Genomic DNA, 17,696 nt, shown 5'->3' with positions numbered 1-17,696 from the left:
CCCTGACCCGATAATCAAGTTTAAAATAAATTCAAATGACTTACCTGTCTTCCCGCCGGTTTCCAGCATGGTCTCGACCGCACCTGCTCTCCGGCTGTGGGAGACGTGCATGCTTCGGAAACATATGCGCAAATACCTCAAAATGGCCAACACATGCATCTCCCAACCCACCGGCCAAAAAACCAGCACGTCGCGATGGGAGAATCGGGCCCATAGTTACACCGCGCTCTCACATACACAGTTATACCTCGCCCTCTCTCACACCCACACTCACACTCACCTCTCAAATCCACATTCACACTTAAACCTCTCACACGCACACACTCACACTTGCTCGCCTCTGTCTCACATACACTTAAACTCAAACCTCTCTCTCACATGCACACTCATACTTCCAACTCTCTCTTACGCACACACTCACAGTTACACCTCTCTCACACTCTTACCACTCTCATACCTACACACACTCATATTCACATCTCTCTCACACATATGCATTCACACTCTCACCTTTTCCTCACACACTATTCTCACCTCTCACACACATACAGTTATACCACTCTCTCACACACTCATACTTCACTCTCACACCCACTCACAGTGACAACTCTCTCCCTCACATCCACACTCACACTTACACCTCTCACACGAACGTACTCACACTCGCTCCTCTCTCTCTCTCTCACACTCAAACTTAGACCTCTCTCACACGCAAACTCACACTTACACCTCTCTCTTACACACTCACTCACAGTTACACCTCTCTCACAAACACTCACACTGTCACCACTCTCACATTTGCACACACTCCCATTCTCACTTCTCTTACACACTCTCAGCTCTCTCACACCCACACATGCACTCACACTCTGACCCCTGTGCCTTTAAAGAATATATTCATATCATATTTCTTTTTCAGTTCTGTTTACATGGTGCCAATTTGTCTGCAAAACAAGCAGCTCACATACTGTGACATACTGGGAAAGCAGGCTAATGATTGATTTTAGCGAGGGATGTGCCTGTGTTAATCTGAGTTAATGCATTTTTGTTTATTTTGGTCTTTCCCCTGGAGTTTCAGGGCAGGATTTTGATTAGGTTGATTGACAGAAACAGTCATGTGCTGAAGGAAAAAGCAGGCATTACTGCTGGGTCCTAAAAGAAGCAAGATGTGGGTGTCTCTCTCTCTCTGGAGGCTGTTGTTTGGGGCCTGCTAGGAGAAATAGGTCTCTCTCTGTCTCTCTCTCTCTCCAGAGGTATTCTGAAAAGAACTGTTGGGGTCTCGTCAGACTTCATAACATACTATGGGGCTTCTGCTCTGGCACCCTAAATAACTCTCTCATGCACACACCTTTCCCTCTCACACACACATGCTCACCTCTCTATCACACACACTCACATTCATCCCCCACCCCCCCCACCCCCTTTTCTCTCATACTCACCCACCACCTCTCCCTCTCTCACACACGTACACACACACTCACCTATCTCTATGTTACTCCATGGCTGCTTTCCCTCCTTGGCCACTGCCCCCCACCTTCTGAGAACCGCTGCCCCTCCATGGTGTCTGTTTATGTCACTCTGCTGCCTGTTCCACAGTCTAGTCATCTTCGCTCTCGCACTTTCCTGGGACTTTGAACACTGATTTTGCCACTATTTCCAGCTCATCCGATCAGAGACCAGATTCTCAGCGCAATGGCTGCTGATTGGTTGACTAGTGCATCTAGCAGTAGCCAACGCGGTGTGAAAACTGTTTTCAATTGGATTCAGTATTGTTAAAATTTCGAACAGTCACACCTACCATGGAACACCTAAATGTTTCCTGCAGAACCCGAGAGCTCCGTGGAACCAAGTTTGGGAAACACTGGCCTACATTATATCAGTGACTACAACCCAAAAGTATTTAATTGGCTGTAATTTGGGATATTGTGAAAGGTTCGTATAAATGTAGTTTTAGTCTTTCTTTCATAACACCTGCATGCAGCAGGCAGAATGACTGTAATAATGGCAAAATTGGAAGCTCAGCGCTGATCCTCGAAGGATAATTAATCACTGAGTGTCAGGTCCCAAGACATGAAAGAGATCATTAGCGGTTAAATCAAACCTTACGATCTTATTTAAAATGTGAACTTTACTGAACCAAAAGATAGCTGCAACACTTTCTGGAAATTTCCAATAGCAGTTACAGGACAAAAGTGCAACCCTCATCCCTGTGGAATCTCATGAGAACACATTATAATCAACAAAATCAGGGATCAGCAGATGATCCATTTCCCCAGGCTGGTCCATTAACAAAGATGAAGCCATTGCAACTCATTATACCTGCAGAGGTGCTGAAAGCCATCATTTATCTCTTAAGATGAACAACGGATTTTAACCATAGGCATATAAACTGCTTGTTCACCTGTAACTGACTCCTCAATGGGCAACATCACATGACCTAAGCGCCTGACCTTTGGAGAATTTTAATGTTACATTTCTAGACTCAAAACTCACTCTGTTGGTTAACAGCCAGCCTAAAAACATTACAGCAGGACTCCAGGCTGACCAACAGTCTGCACCAAGTCTAAACCTCAAACCCCATTTCTCTGGAAGATTCCCGTCATTGCCTGCTGAGCAGACAGAGTCTCTCTATACCAACCTCATCTCACTGTGTCATTATCAACTTTCAAGGAATGCAGCAAAATTTTGCTTCAGCTAGCTGAACAATAGCTCCTCCATGACAAAGCACTCACTGCCCTCTGACCTTCTGGTCTCTGGTAATCACATGATCTGATATTCACATTTAGAAACATAGAAAACTACAGCACAAAACAGGCCCTTCGGCCCCACAAGTTGTGCCGAACATATCCCTACCTTTTAGGCCTACCTATAACCCTCCATCCTATTAAGTCCCATGTACTCATCCAGGAGTCTCTTAAAAGACCCTATTGAGTTTGCCTCCACCACCACTGACGGCAGCCGATTCCACTCGCCCACCACCCTCTGTGTGAAAAACTTCCCCCTAACATTTCCCCTGTACCTACACCCCAGCACCTTAAACCTGTGTCCTCTCGTAGCAGCCATTTCCACCCTGGGAAAAAGCCTCTGAGAGTCCACCCGATCTATGCCTCTCAATATCTTATATACCTCTATTAGGTCTCCTCTCATCCTACGTCTGATCCTTGTCCAGACCTTGGTCATGGGGAGAGATCCATTTAGGGTCTAATAATATATATTTTTAAAGTAGATAAAGTTTTAGATTCAAGATGCTTACAAGATGAAGAAAGCCCCAAGATTCCACAAGTTTTGAACAAACAAAAATAAACTTTGTTATAAAAGCTCAAAAAGGTAAAATATTTTATAACATCTATTTTATACTCTAACATTCAGGGTAAGTATGAGGTATATGTGAATATATGTGAATTAACAGGCAAACTATGTTTGAACAGCCCACACAACAGTATAAATGCCAAATGTGACTAAAGCCAATTCCATGGATTTCTGAGCAACCCGACCCAGGTGTTTGTCACATTGTGGGCCAACCAATCTCACTGAAACATTGGCCGGAATTCTTTCGCTGCTCACGCCCCACCACCACTGCCAGCGAGAATGGAGAACTTGGCATCAGCCAAATCTCCGTTCACTGTAACGGGACCAGAGAATTGCAGCTGTGGGCGAGGTTGGAGAAGCCTGCCCATAGTCATTCACACGAAATCTTCACCTTCAAAGATTTTGCCTTGGAATTCTCTCCAAAAGCCGGTCTAAATTGGACAGCTTCAATGACAGCCGACCTCACAACGTTTTGACCTCATCATCCAAGATTCCATTCCCTGGATTCCTGTGTACACTCAAACACTAGGTCACAAACATAATTTCAGCTCTTTGGGCATGCCAAGCAGAACGCCACTTCTCCAAAGGGGCACTTCTGCCCCAACCGCCCACAGCATGGCTTCACCAACCTTTGTTTGCCATTTTAGATATTCAAGGCTTCTCTTGAGCCCTCTTCACTTAAAGTTTGCTCCCTGCAGCACTTTCTTTAATTCAGAGCCTGCTTTTGATTTTGATTTGATTTATTATTGTCATATGTATTAACATACAGTGAAAAGTATTGTTTCTTGTGCGCTATACAGACAAAACATACCGTTCATAGAGAAGGAAACGAGAGAATGCAGAATGCAGCTAGGGTGTAGAGAAAGATCAACTTAATGCAAGGTAAGTCCATTCAAAAGTCTGAAGGCCGCAGGAAAGAGGCTGTTCTTTAATCGGTTGGTACGTGATCTCAGACTTTTGTATCTTTTTCCCGAAGGAAGAAGGTGGAAGAGAGAATGTCCGGGGTGCGTGGGCTCCTTAATTATGCTGGCTGCTTTTCCGAGGCAGCGGGAAGTGTAGACAGAGTCAATGGGTGGAAGGCTCCCTTTAGCTTAAGTGAACCTATTTCTGTCTTTGTCTCTTACCTCTGGGACATTTCCTAGCTGACTAAAAATTGACTCCATCTGACTGACGAAGTGCTTACTTCAAGAAATGCTATTAGCTGACCCTTGAACAGATCCAGTGACCTATCAAAACACTCCAAGAGGGTCCTGTCCTTGGTTCTGGGCAGGAACAAATATAGGAAATCATTTACTTTAAATGTTACAGTCTGTACAGACTGCTAAAATACATGGCAAGCAGAATGAATGGATTTTTCTTTGTTATTCATAGTTGTAACAACTCTTATTTCCTATGTTATTTTGGGCTTGTATGTGTGGATAAAGTTGTGACCATTCCCTGGGTTTGAATGTGTGACTAAACTATACTGCTGATTTAATCCTAAAGAGAGTTTTTTGTGAGTCATTTTAAAAATTGACCTCGCAAACAGAGGGTATGGGAAAACAAGCCACAGACTATTTTAAAAATTAACCCATCTCTGCTTACAGATTGATAGCATAAAAAATGAGTTCAGTTGTGCTTCCCTTCCCTATCCATGATACAGAGCGATCAACTGGTGTAAGGAAAGTGGCTACAAAGAAATTATTACATTTATAAAATAATTCAACGCTGTAGCTCATACAACTTTCCCATTCTGACATCTCTGGCAATATACCAGGAATGACATCTACTACTTTTAAACTGATGACACTACCTCCAGGATTTGTCAGTTAGACATCTACAAGTAGCTCAGGAAAAATGTAGATTAAATTATTGATCAGAATTTTTCAGAGAAGAATGATTTCATCGTGTTGTACATTGTAAATTTATGGCCTAAATGGAAAAATGTTAATTAATAAATAGGAATCTTAAGCAGCAAAAATGAGTAACACTCCCACCCCAAGGCATCACCCAACCCCGAAACTCTCCCGAGGCCACTCCAGTCACATCCACCCTTCCCCGCCCGACACCATCCCAACCTCCCTCCCCTCCCACCAACCCACTTAATCCCCTAATCTCAACCTCCCCCACCTTACCAACACCTTTCAACCTACCCCCACTCCCTGACCCCTCCAACAGTACCTAACCCCTCCAGAACACACTAGTCCCCCCACCTCTCCAGCATCCCCAACCTCCCCCACTTACCCTCACTCCCTACCCCTCCAACAGGACACCACCCCACCCTTCCCAACATCCCATCCTCCGCCTCCCACCGACAGTCCCCAACTTCCCCCGACCATCCAACCCCCGCTCTCACCCACCACAGCATCCAATTTGCTCTAAAATAGAGATTTCACTTCTCATCTTTTCAAGCAAGTACACTTGCTGCGCTGCTGCTGACCTTCAGGCAACTGAGGGGTTTCCTTGGCGGGATTTGATAAAAGAATTAAATCATGCTTTTGCTCAAAGGTCAGAAGTAGCAGCGCAGCAACTCAACGAAACTAACCAGGAAGGCAGGTTTTTTAAAATCATCAGAACCTCCAGGCTAACAGTTCTGATTTGTTTTTAAGTCAGTCTTTCAGGTCTGCAGCTGGATGCTCAGGCTGGGAGACAACAAGAAGCTCCCGTTAGCGCAATGGCCCTAGCTGTCCCTCCAACCCTGAGGCCCTGGTATTTGAGATAATCTACATCCCTCTCTCTGAGATAAGTCTTGTGCTTCCCAGAGGTTTGAAATAATCAGACTTTGCAATCAAATGCTGGAGCTTCATCGAATATAGTTCTCAGATTACACCATGGGTTACAGACTGATACATGGTCAGCTTGCCACATGGCTACAGACTGAGCGATGTGGCACTCGGGACACTTATATAATACACATTGACACATAGCTCCGAAATCATATTGAAATGATACAACAACATAACATTCATCCTTCCTCTGCAATAAAGAGAAAGCCTTTATAACTCAATATAGTTGTTCCAAACATTGGGACAAATTTTCCCATTGCCTCTGCCTGGGAATCGTAGAGGGCAAGAGGCGAACAGGGAAAGGTCCATTGACCTTGGGTGGGATTTTGCAGTTTCGGCTGGAAAATCCTGTCCATTAACTTTTTTATATTGTCTAAATTAAACAAAATTAATACAATCAACGCCTAAAATTAAACAGAACACCTTAAGAGTCTTTTACAGTTTGTTTTTGAGTTTTTTGAGTTGAAAACATTATTTGTGGGATTGCTTTGACGGTAAAACGCCATTTTGAGTTAAAGCAGTAAACTACAGTCAGTCTTTGATCTGGCAGTACATCTCGAGATCCATGTTAAAATTCTGCAGCTTATGATTCTCCACACACCTTTCTTCCACCAGTTTTTCAGCTTCTTGTCATTCTCACTCTGCTTGGCAACTTGCATTTTGTATTTCCTCTTTTCTTGCAGTATGTTATTAGTCACCAATAAATCATCCTCTAACTGTGTAATAGGGGAGAAATCTTACCAAAGAATTGTAGTGTTGTTTCTGGCAGGAAAACTGATGTGTTTCCCTCCATAGAAACTGGTCGCTTTTCTCTCCAGATCACAGAATCCCTATAGTGCAGAAACAGACCATTTGGCCCATCAAGTCTGCACCGACCACAATCCCACCCAGGCCCCATCCCCATAACTTCACATATTTACCCCGCTAATCCCTCTAACTCCCCGCATCCCGGGACATTAAGGGGCAAGTTAGCATGGCCAATCAACCTAACCCGCACATCTTTGGACCATGGGAGGAAACCAGAGCACCCGGAGGAAACCCATGCGGACATGGGGAGAATGTGCAAACTCCACACAGACAGTGACCCAAGCCGGGAATCGAACCCAGGTCCCTGGAACTGTGAGGCACCCTGCCTAAGAAAATCAAGGAGGTGTGTTTCACACCATCATGCAGGGGGAAGGGCCCTCAACACAAAACCCGGCTGCACTGAGATCCGGGTGCCATCTTTAATGGGTATAACAAGAATAAACCTCCCCACCTACCCCCCACCGCCCCCCCCCCCCCCCCCCACACCCCTAAACCCACAATGGAGGTCTCAGGGACTCCCTTCCCCACCCTCAAATAGAGTAATCATTTCACTCCTCCAGCCTTCCAACTGATCGTCGCCTCCTTCCTTCCATTCCCCCCGAACAGCGGCCACTCCCCTCCTTCTTCCGTTCATTGACCCCTTCCCCCAAGCATCAGCCCCCACATCCCAATCTTTGCCCCCTTCCCCCTATCATTAGCCCCTTCACCTCCCTGATCATCGGCTTCTTTCCCCCCCTTCTACCCGATCGCACACCTACCCCACAGTCTGAGCCAGCACCGACCGTCCCTTCTCCCCCACAATGACCATTGCTGGCTCTCCTGCTCGTCCACGTGCTTCAAGCCCACAGCCAAATCTGATTGAATCCTCCCTTCCCCATGAAGTTCCCACAGGGGCCCACGCCTTGGCACAGGTTGGCACTGCCAGATTTGCACTGCCAGGTTGGCATGGGCATGGTGCTGTGCCAGAGCACATTGCCAGCCCACTGCCTGGCCGTGTCCCTCTCCCTGGGTGCTATACTCACTTTTACATCCCCCCCCCACCCCCCTCACCATGGGGAGACCTCCATGACATGTTTGCGTCTAGTTGAACCTGTTGAAAATGGCGGCAACGTGACATCACGCCGACACCCCCTGAATATCTGGCAAGGGGATAAGTCCAAGAGAGTGTGTTCGCTAACGCCAATGGAGTAAAACAAGCTTTTTGCAATCCTGCAGCGTGTTTCACGCTACTCCACAGGCAAGGAGCCAGGGAAATCCAAACTCAGAAACTCACTTTCCAGATTTGGAGCGCACTCTGTCATTTCCGCTGATTGGTAGTGTGAGCTCAAAATCGCCCCCATAGTGTTCACCTGCACCTGCAGTTCACTATTTGGAGCTGATGATGTTGACGTTTTGACTTGAGATTTAGAATTTCCATCTTGGCCTCCATTACCAGCTCCACAGTTCATAGTTACTCTTCCATTTGCTCCTTTTCAGCTTGTCACATGATGTCCGGCTCAGCCTTCAGTCTTCCGGGTCAATGTTTCAATTTTTCATCCAGGGCTGCTACAGTTTTGTTTGGAAATCTTCTTCAGCTGCTTGAATTTTCCGAATTAACTCTTTCCTTTTCTGTCAAGAGCTTTTCATGTCTTCTAATATTGGCATTGGGAATTCCAATATCTGGCTGCCACTCATTCATTTGGGTTTTCATGTTATAAAGCACAAAGAACAAAGACAATTACAGCACAGGAACAGGCCCTTCGGCCCTCCAAGCCTGCACCGACCATGCTGCCCGACTGAACTAAAAACCCCTACCCTTCCGGGGAAAAGAACAAAGAAAATTAAAAATTATCTCTCACAACAATGGAATTTACCCAAATTGCAGGCTCTGTGACGCTGGCAATCACTTTCTTGTTTCTGGTCGGGAAGTGCTTTTCAATGGGCGTCTTACTTCACCTTTCAGTGATACCTCATTCATCTCACAGTTTACTGAGATCAGCTGCAGCTCTTCGCTTAACCCCAGGTCCATTTAGTTCCACAATGCAGCACATGCAGACATGCAGGTCATGTCTTTTCCTTTGACATGTCCCTCTGATTTGGATCGTTCCTAGCTGTTGAATCTAAATTCTCCCCCATGCCACTAGCATGATGTTGCTTGGCTTCGGGTAACCACTTCATTTCAATTTTTCAGAAAAGATCTCCTGGCATGGACTGAGCTATGGGATGATTTTGTTCTGTGCTCTGGTATCAAGTTTCAGATTCTGATTTATGGTCATCAGCTTATTTCCTGCCCTCTTCCTGATCTAAACGGTTGTATGGATTTCTTTTCTGAAAGCTGTCACAACCGTGCTGTATGGATCCGATGTCTACTGTGTTCTCGAATTCATTAGTAAACCCAGGGTTTGGATTCATTTCTTTTCATTCTCATTTTCCCTTTTGCGCTGCCTCTGGCATATTTCTTTTGATCACATTCTTCATTTGTTCCGCACACCTTTCCCCAGTGATTTGGCTCCTTACAAGCTCCATATTTTGATTCATACACGAGGCATTTCCTCCTGTCTGTGAACTCATGTGGTCATCCACAGTTCTTACAAATCTTACACTCTGTCTGGTGTGCATTGATTTGTTGGTTTTTTACTGTCTCAACCCTTCTGCCTTTCTCTTGGCTTAATTGCAAACATGCAATTTGGGTAGTTAGTGCCTTCATCTGTCTACTCATGGCTTTATGTGTTTTGTTACTAACAACAGCCTGAAATATTGTGAGTTTGTCATGTCCAATTATGGCTTCTTGTACAACAGAGGGGTGAAAAACCTCAAATCAGTTGATCTATCAACCTTTCATCTCTTTCCTTAAATTTACACTGGCCGGCAACAATCCTCAACCTTATTAAGAAATTATCATCCAACTCACATAGTGGATGTATGTGTGTGTGAGAGAGCTGAGAGTGTGTGCGTGTGTGAGAGAGTGAGAGTCAGTGAGCATGTGGAGGTATCTGAGAGAGAGAGTGGCTGTGTGTGTGTAAGTGGGAAACCATGATAGGTTGGCAATTTTTAAACTTACACATTAAGGCACTGACAGAACTATCAGCATTCAGTTAACAACTTTTAAAAACAAGCTTACAAGTAAACAAGAAAGCAGTTTACACATATGAGATGCAGTAAGAGATTTAAACAAGTGACTATAATTTTAAAACCCATATGCTGATCTTTTGAATGTATTAATGGATTGTTAAGTATATTGTTCACTTTAGTTAAAAGCATTTTGCCGCAAAGCATCATGGTAAAAGGCATTAGGGCAAAGCCATATTCCAAGAGAATGTTTGAATCTTGAGGATGTGCAAGATTTATCAGTAAAGTTTCAGATGGAAAGAACATTTAGAACACCTAATCATATTTCATAAATAGGGTTTATTCACTGTCCAGACAAGATGGATGCATGCCCAGACCTGGAGTCATCTGTTAATCTGATTTGGCAGTGCCCTTTAAGAGAACCCATGGGAACATTCATTTGAACTTTGGGCTGAGCGTCTAAGGTTACTAGGCAATATGGGAACGGGGAAACGGGGACAGCCAAGACAGGACCGATGGGGGGGGGGGGGGGGGGGGGGCTGCAGTTTGTGAGTGTGTGAGAACTTCCGGATTCTATGGACTGATAAAATGCCATTATGCCAGAGAATAAGATGTGCTTGACTCAAGTGTATGACAGGTATTATTGTTGATTTGTGTATATTGAAGATGATTAATTTTTAAGTTAATGAAAGGTGGGAGTAATTGATAAGGAAACCAAAAATTGATCTGTTTTGAATTGTATGTGTTGGATTCAAATGAGAAGTCTAGCTGTTCTATGTCAGAGCTGCCCTGACTCTTTGATGACCTCCGAGAAGTTGCTGGTCTGAATAAAGTTACGTCTTTAAGCTGAGACACTGGCTTCCTGAGTCCTGTATTTTCCAAAGTTAGGGCAGTACCAGCCCCCTCGGTAACCCCACCGTATATATGTGTGTGTGTGAGAAAGCGAGAGCTATGAGTGTGTGTGTGAGTTAGTGAAAATGAGTGAGCGCGTGTATGTCTGTGTGTGTAAGAGAGAGCTGTGAGTGTGTGTGTGAGTGAGAGAGAGAGAGAGTGAGTGAGCATTTGTGGAAGTGAGAGACTGAGTGACTGTGGGTGGGAATTTCCGGCCACGCTCACCCCAAAACAGGAAAATCCTGCCTGAGGTCAACGAACCTTTGCATGGTCCAACCCCAACCACTACGATTCCCATGGCGAGTGAGACACTGTGTGTGTGTGTGTGTGTGTGTGTGTGTGTGTGTGTGTGTGTGTGTGTGTGTGTGTGTGTGTGTGTGTGTGTGTGAACTGTGAGTTTGTGTATGTGTGTGAGGGAGAGAGTGAATGGGCAAGTGTAGGAGTTAGAGAGAGAAGACTAAATCTTACCAAAAAATGGCAGTCTGTTGTTTCCAGTGATAAAACTGATGTGTTTTTCTCTAGAGTAGAGCTACTCAGCACCTTACCTGAGACCAAGTGCAGGGAGCTGGTGTGATGATTAGTGACAGGCATTCTGGGGAGGGGAGGGTAGGGGAAGCATGGTGGGGAGGGAAAGAATTGGGATATCGGTGGATAGGCCTGGAAGGGAGGGAAGTCCTGAGGTATCCAGTTTGTGACGGGAGGACGCCCTCAGTCAGAAGAGGACTTCCAATAGATATGCTCCTCCCATCTACCCACCCGAGATCAAAGATGTGAACTTCTTCTATTTCCGATTACCTAGCACCTACAAATTGAGACCGAGCACGAAAAGGCCCGTAAGTGGCCATTTAAGGGCCTTAATTGGGGAAAGGGCACCTTCCTGAAGCTTTCCCACCCCACCTTAAAGTCTCTTCCAGATCAGGTTGGGTGGGATACCAGAGGGACTCCCATCTATGCAAATTTTAAACTTCCACACCTCCTTCAAAACCCACCAGGATGAAGTATAAAATTCAGGCCCCAGAAAAACGCAGAAAAAGGGATAGGCACAAAGAAACAGAAGAGTGGAGGGAGAGAGGAAACTGTAAGAGGCAGAGAAAAAAATAGACACAGGGGTTGGGAAAATTCCAGAAAATACAGAGAGAGGAAACAAAGAGGAACAATGGAAAATTAAATGAAAATAGAAAAATATTATTTGCAGAGAAATGGGAGTGAAAAGTCAGAGAAAGAATCGGACAGCAAGAGGCAAATAAAAAAATAGATGCATGTAGAATGAAGATCATACTGTAGGGAATCAGTCTCAGTTCAAACTGTGAAATCTTTATATTGCATAAATTTTCATGAAATTGTTAATAGGCAAATAAATTAGTTTCCTGAATTTCTTTGTAAAAGTTTATTTGCCTAGTTGTGTGATTCAGAGTTATGCACAAATGTTGTCTGGAACTATCCACATTTCTGTGGCCATTATCTCTTCCAGTTTCAAAGAGGGAAGTTATTGTCAATGTTAATCAAATCAACGTTTTCTTCTGATTGACAAGTTGGATGCACATCATGCCTGGAGGAGCCTTGTCATCATGAGGTGTTGTGCTTGGCACCGAGCTATTTGATACGCAGTTGAAGTATTTGAAAAAAAAACAAAACCTATCTGTCCCATCTGTCTGGAAGGTAAAATTAATTAAAACCATTCTTATACGCTGAGCATGGAAGTGCTGCTGGGACTTCAAGTGTCAACAGCCTACTTGGAAAGCATACAGTATGTTGGTTTTCCTTATTCTGCAGTTCCCCTGCTTCAGCCATGTTTTTCCAAATTACGATGATGAAATTGGATGCTGTGATGTGAAGAAACATCATTATAACTTCACCAGTTAATAGATTGTACTCCAAGATTTCAGACATATTATTATAAAATAACTTAAAGAACTGTGCCAGAGAAATGTTATATATTGTAGCTACAAGTGAACTTTGCTCAGTGTCTTAACTTTGATCAAGTCCTGAACAACGAAATGCTAGTTCTGACACTTGCTGTAAGAATACTTGTCTGCAATTCTCATCCAAGATAGACCATATATCATGAAAAATAAGAGCAGGAGTAGGCCATTCAGCCCCTCAAGCCTTCTTTGCCATTCAGTAAGATCTTGGCTGACATGATTGTGGCCTTAACTCCACTTTCCTGCCCTCATAACCCTTGGCTCCCTGGTGGATCAAAAGTCTGTCAAATTCAGCCTCGGATATGTTCAATGAACCAGCCTCCATTGCTGTCCGGGAAGAGAAATCCAAAGAAGAAATTTCTCCTAATTTCAGTCTTAAATGAGAGACCTCTCACTCGAGCCCCTCCTAGTTCTAGATTTCTCCAAAAGCGGAAACATCCTTGAAGTTAACTACTCCATCAAGGCCCCTCAGAATTTGTTTCAATAAGATCATCTTCTAAACACCAATGAGTGTAGGCCCAACCTGCTCAACTTTTCCCTCATAAGACAACCCCATTATCCCAGAAATTAGTCTTGTGAACCTTCTCTAAACTGCTTCCAACCAAGTATATTCCTCCTTAAGCAAGGAGACCAAAACTATTCACAGTACTCTAGATACGGTCTAACAAATGCCCTTTTATACTCCATCACCTCCACAGAAAAGGTTAACATTCTATTTGCCTTCCTAATTACTTGCTGCATCTGCATGCCAACCTGTTGTGATCCAAAGGACAAAGGTGGCCAGATCCCTCTGTCCTGCAGCATTTGCAGTTTCCCTCCAATTAATTAATATTCTGCTTGTCTATTCTTCCTGTAAAAGCATGAAAACTCTCATTTTTCCACCTTATTCTCCATCTGCCTGGTTTTTTTTGCGCACACGTTTAACTTATCTCTATCAACTTACACACTCTTTGTACTTTGTACTCGTTTACTGTTGAGAAAGACATGGATGCTAGGGAACTTGGGGAAATAAATAGTGATGCCTTGAGGAGTCTACATATAAGAGAAAAAGAGGTGCTGAAAGTGTTAAAGCGCATCAAGGTAGATAAATCCCAAGGACCTGATGTAGAATATCCCAGGACGTTGTGGGAGGCTAGGAAGGAAATTGCGGGTCCCCTAGCCGAGATATTTGAATCATCGACAGCCACAGGTGAGGTGCCTGCAGATTGGAGGGTGGCAAATGTTGTGCCTTTGTTTAAAAAGGGCTGCAGGGAAAAGCCTGGGAACTGCAGTTTGGTGAGCCTCACATCTGTGGTGGATAAGTTGTCAGAAGGTATTCTGAGAGACAGGATCTACAGGCATTTAGAGACGCAAGGACTGATTAGGGACAGTCAGCATGGCTATGTGAGTGGAAAATCATGTCTCAAATTTGATTGAGTTTTTTGAACGGGTAATCAAGAATGTAGATGAGGGCAGTGCAGTTGATGTTGTCTACGTGGATTTTAGCAAGGCCTTTGACAAGGTACCGCATGGTAGATTGTTGCATAAGATTAAATCTCACGGGATCCAGCATGAGGGAGGCAAATGAATACAAAATTGGCTTGATGACAGAAGATAGAGGGTAGTTGTAGAGGATTGTTTTTCAAACTGGAGGACTGTTATCAGTGGTGTGCCTCAGGGATCAGTGTTGGGTCCACTGTTATTTGTCATTTATATTAATGATTTGGATGAGAATTTAGGAGGAATAGTTAGTAAATTTGCAGATGACACCAAGATTGGTGGCATAGTGGACAGTGAAGAAGGTTAACTCGATTGCAATGGGATCTTGATCAATTGGGCCAGTGGGCTGATGAATGGCAGATGGAGTTTAATTTAGATAAATGCGAGGTGATGCATTTTGATAGATTGAACCAGGGCAGGACTTACTCAGTTAATGGTAGGGCGATGGGGAGAGTTACAGAGCAAAGAGATCGAGGGGTACATATTCATAGCTCATTGAAAGTGAGGTCACAGGTGGACAGGGTAGTGAAGAAGGCATTTGGCATGCTTAGTTTCATTGATCAGAACATTGAATACAGGAGTTGGGACATCTTATTGAAGTTGTACAAGACATTGATAAGGCCACACTTGGAATATTGTGTACAGTTCTGGTCAAGCTATTATAGAAAGGATATTATTAAATGTGAGAGAGTGCAGAAAAGATTTACTAGGATGCTACCGGGACTTGATGGTTTGAGTTATAAGGAGAGGCTGGATAGACTTTTTTCTCTGGAACGTAGGAGGCTTAGGGGTGATCTTATAGAGGTCTATAAAATAATGAGGGGTATAGATCAGCTTGATAGTCAATATCTTTTCCCAAAGATAGGGGAATCTAAAGCTAGAGGGCATAGGTTTAAGGTGAGAGGGGAGAGATACAAAAGTGTCCAGAGGGGCAATTTTTTCACACAGAAGGTGGTGAGTGCCTGGAACAAGCTGCCAGAGGTAGTAGTAGAAGCGGGTAAAAGTTTGTCTATTAAAAAGCGTTTAGACACTTACATGAGTAAATTGGTTTTCGAGGGATATGGGCCAAACGCGGGCAATTGGGACTAGCTTAGTCATTAAAAAAAGAGGGCGGCATGGACAAGTTGGGCCGATGGGCCTGTTTCCATGCAGTAAACCTCTATGACTCTATGTATCCTTCACAGAACTTGCTTTCCTACCTATAATTGTACAGTTTTCTATTTTGACATTAATACAATTGATTCCTTCATCAAATTCATTACTTTACAATGTAAATAATCGAGCTCCTGCACTGATCCTTGTCACACTCCACAAGTTACCATTTATCACATGGAACATGACCCATTTACCCCAAGTCTCTGTTTCCTATTAGCCGATCCTTTACCTATCAGAGGTAAAGAGGTGAGTTGGTGTTTTGGGCTTTTGAGAGAGTGTTTTCTGTGTTGGGCTCAGTTCAATGTGGAGGTCTCAGGACATTGTTGTACTCTGACACCCGAGATTTGATTCCCTCTGCCACCCTTTGTGCATGGGTGAACGCCATCCATATACTGGCGGCTGGGTACTGTTTACTCAGCAGGGAGCACCTCCTCCTCTGAAGAGGACAGCAAACAAAGGTGGAGGAAGCCTGATGGTCGCAGGCATCCACCTCTGGCAGTGGCATGGGCACTGGATCATGAGGGCCAGCAGGAAGGACACGGGGCATGACCCGGAAAAGATGCCACCACCCAGTTGCAGGGTCTGCAGTCAGCATTCAAACTACTTCGACATGACAGAGGTGCAGTGCCGTAGAAAGTTATGGCTTTCAAGGGAAGCCGTGATGAGCATATACCAGGTGATCGGCCCAGAGATGTGTGGGTGGACACCCAATGTCCGTTGCTCTGAAGATCACGGTGGAACTGAACATTTATGCCTCTGTATCATTCCAGGGCACAGTGGGTGACCCTTTTGTAGCCTCGCAGTCAGCTGCACACAGATGTGCCAAGCTGGTGACTGATACTCTGATCTGGTATATTAGAACATTCATTAATTTCAACCAGGCTGAGTAGGCCAGAGGCTTTGACGCCATTGCAGGTTTCCCTTGCATCCTACGTGCCATTGATTGCACCCATGTGGCCATCAAGGTGCCAACCAGCCAGTCAGGTGCATTGGTGAACAGGAAGCGATGCCACTCAACAAGATGGATAATTGTCAGCAAGTGCACAGCCGAATCGTAATTGCTCTTGCTGACCAAAATACCGTGCTAGTGCATGAAGATGTCGGGATACGTGTCCGATGTAATCACGCACTATTTAACGCATTTCCAGATTGGGCACGCATTTGGCCAGCAAACCTCAGCTTCTACACCATGTTTCACAAACCTGTTTCCAAGTTTTTGTAACTAGCAGAATAGATAAGAGAGAACATGTTGATGTGATGTATTTAAATTTTCAGGGGGCTGTCGGTGAGGTCCCATACAGGGTGTTAGCAAGCAACATTAGAGCACATGAGATTAAAGAATAATATAATGGCACGGACTGAGAAAAGTCACAAAACGGACAGTAGGAAAACATGTAATTCTCAGGTTGGCAAGCTGTGACCAATGGGATACGGTAAGGATAAATTATTGAGCCGCAGCTATTCACAATCTATATCAATGATTTAGATGTGGGACCAAATGTACTATTTCCAAGTTTGCTAATGACACAAAATTAGATGAGAATGTGAGTTGTGAGGAGGATACAAAGAGACTTCAAAGGGATTTGGACAGGCTAAGTGAGTGGGCAAGAACATGAAAGCAGGTGTGGAAAAATATGAAGTTATCCACTTTGGAAGTATATGCAGAGTATTTCTCAAATGATGAGAGGTTGGGAAGCGTTAATGTCCAAAGGGACCTGGGTTCCCCTGTTCATAGGTCAATGAAAACTAGCATACAGGTGCAGCAAGCAATTAGGAAAGCAAATGGTATGTTGTCTTTTATTCAACAGGACTTGATTTACTGTTGTCAGTGAAAAGTATTGTTTCATGTGCATACCGTACATAGAGAAGGAAAGGAGAGAGTACAGAATGTAGTGTTACAGTCATAGTTAGGGTGTAGGGAAAGATCAACTTAATAACTTAATATTAAGTAGGTCCATTCAAAACTCTGATGGCAGCAGGGAAGAAGCTGTTCTTGTGCCATTTGGTACTTGACCTCAGACTTTTGTGTCTCTTTTCTGATGGAAGAAGGTGGAAGAGAGTATGTCCGGGGTGCACAGGGTCCTTAATTATGCTGGCTGCTTTTCCGAGGCAGCAGGATGTATAGAAGAGATTGAAGAGACTAGGCTGATATTCTCAAGATTTTAGAAGAAGCATACACCATTTATACAGGGATGGACAAAGTAAATTTCAAGAAGGCTGGTTCACCTGGAGATATAGAATCAGAGGGCACAGTCTGAGAATAAGAGGTATGCCATTTAGGACGAAGGTGAAGAGGAACTTCTTCATTCAGACAAAGAAC

Source organism: Mustelus asterias, chromosome 3 (genome assembly GCF_964213995.1).
Source record: "Mustelus asterias chromosome 3, sMusAst1.hap1.1, whole genome shotgun sequence".
NCBI classification, from domain to species: domain Eukaryota; kingdom Metazoa; phylum Chordata; class Chondrichthyes; order Carcharhiniformes; family Triakidae; genus Mustelus; species Mustelus asterias.
Note: the sequence above shows the minus strand (reverse complement) of the source record.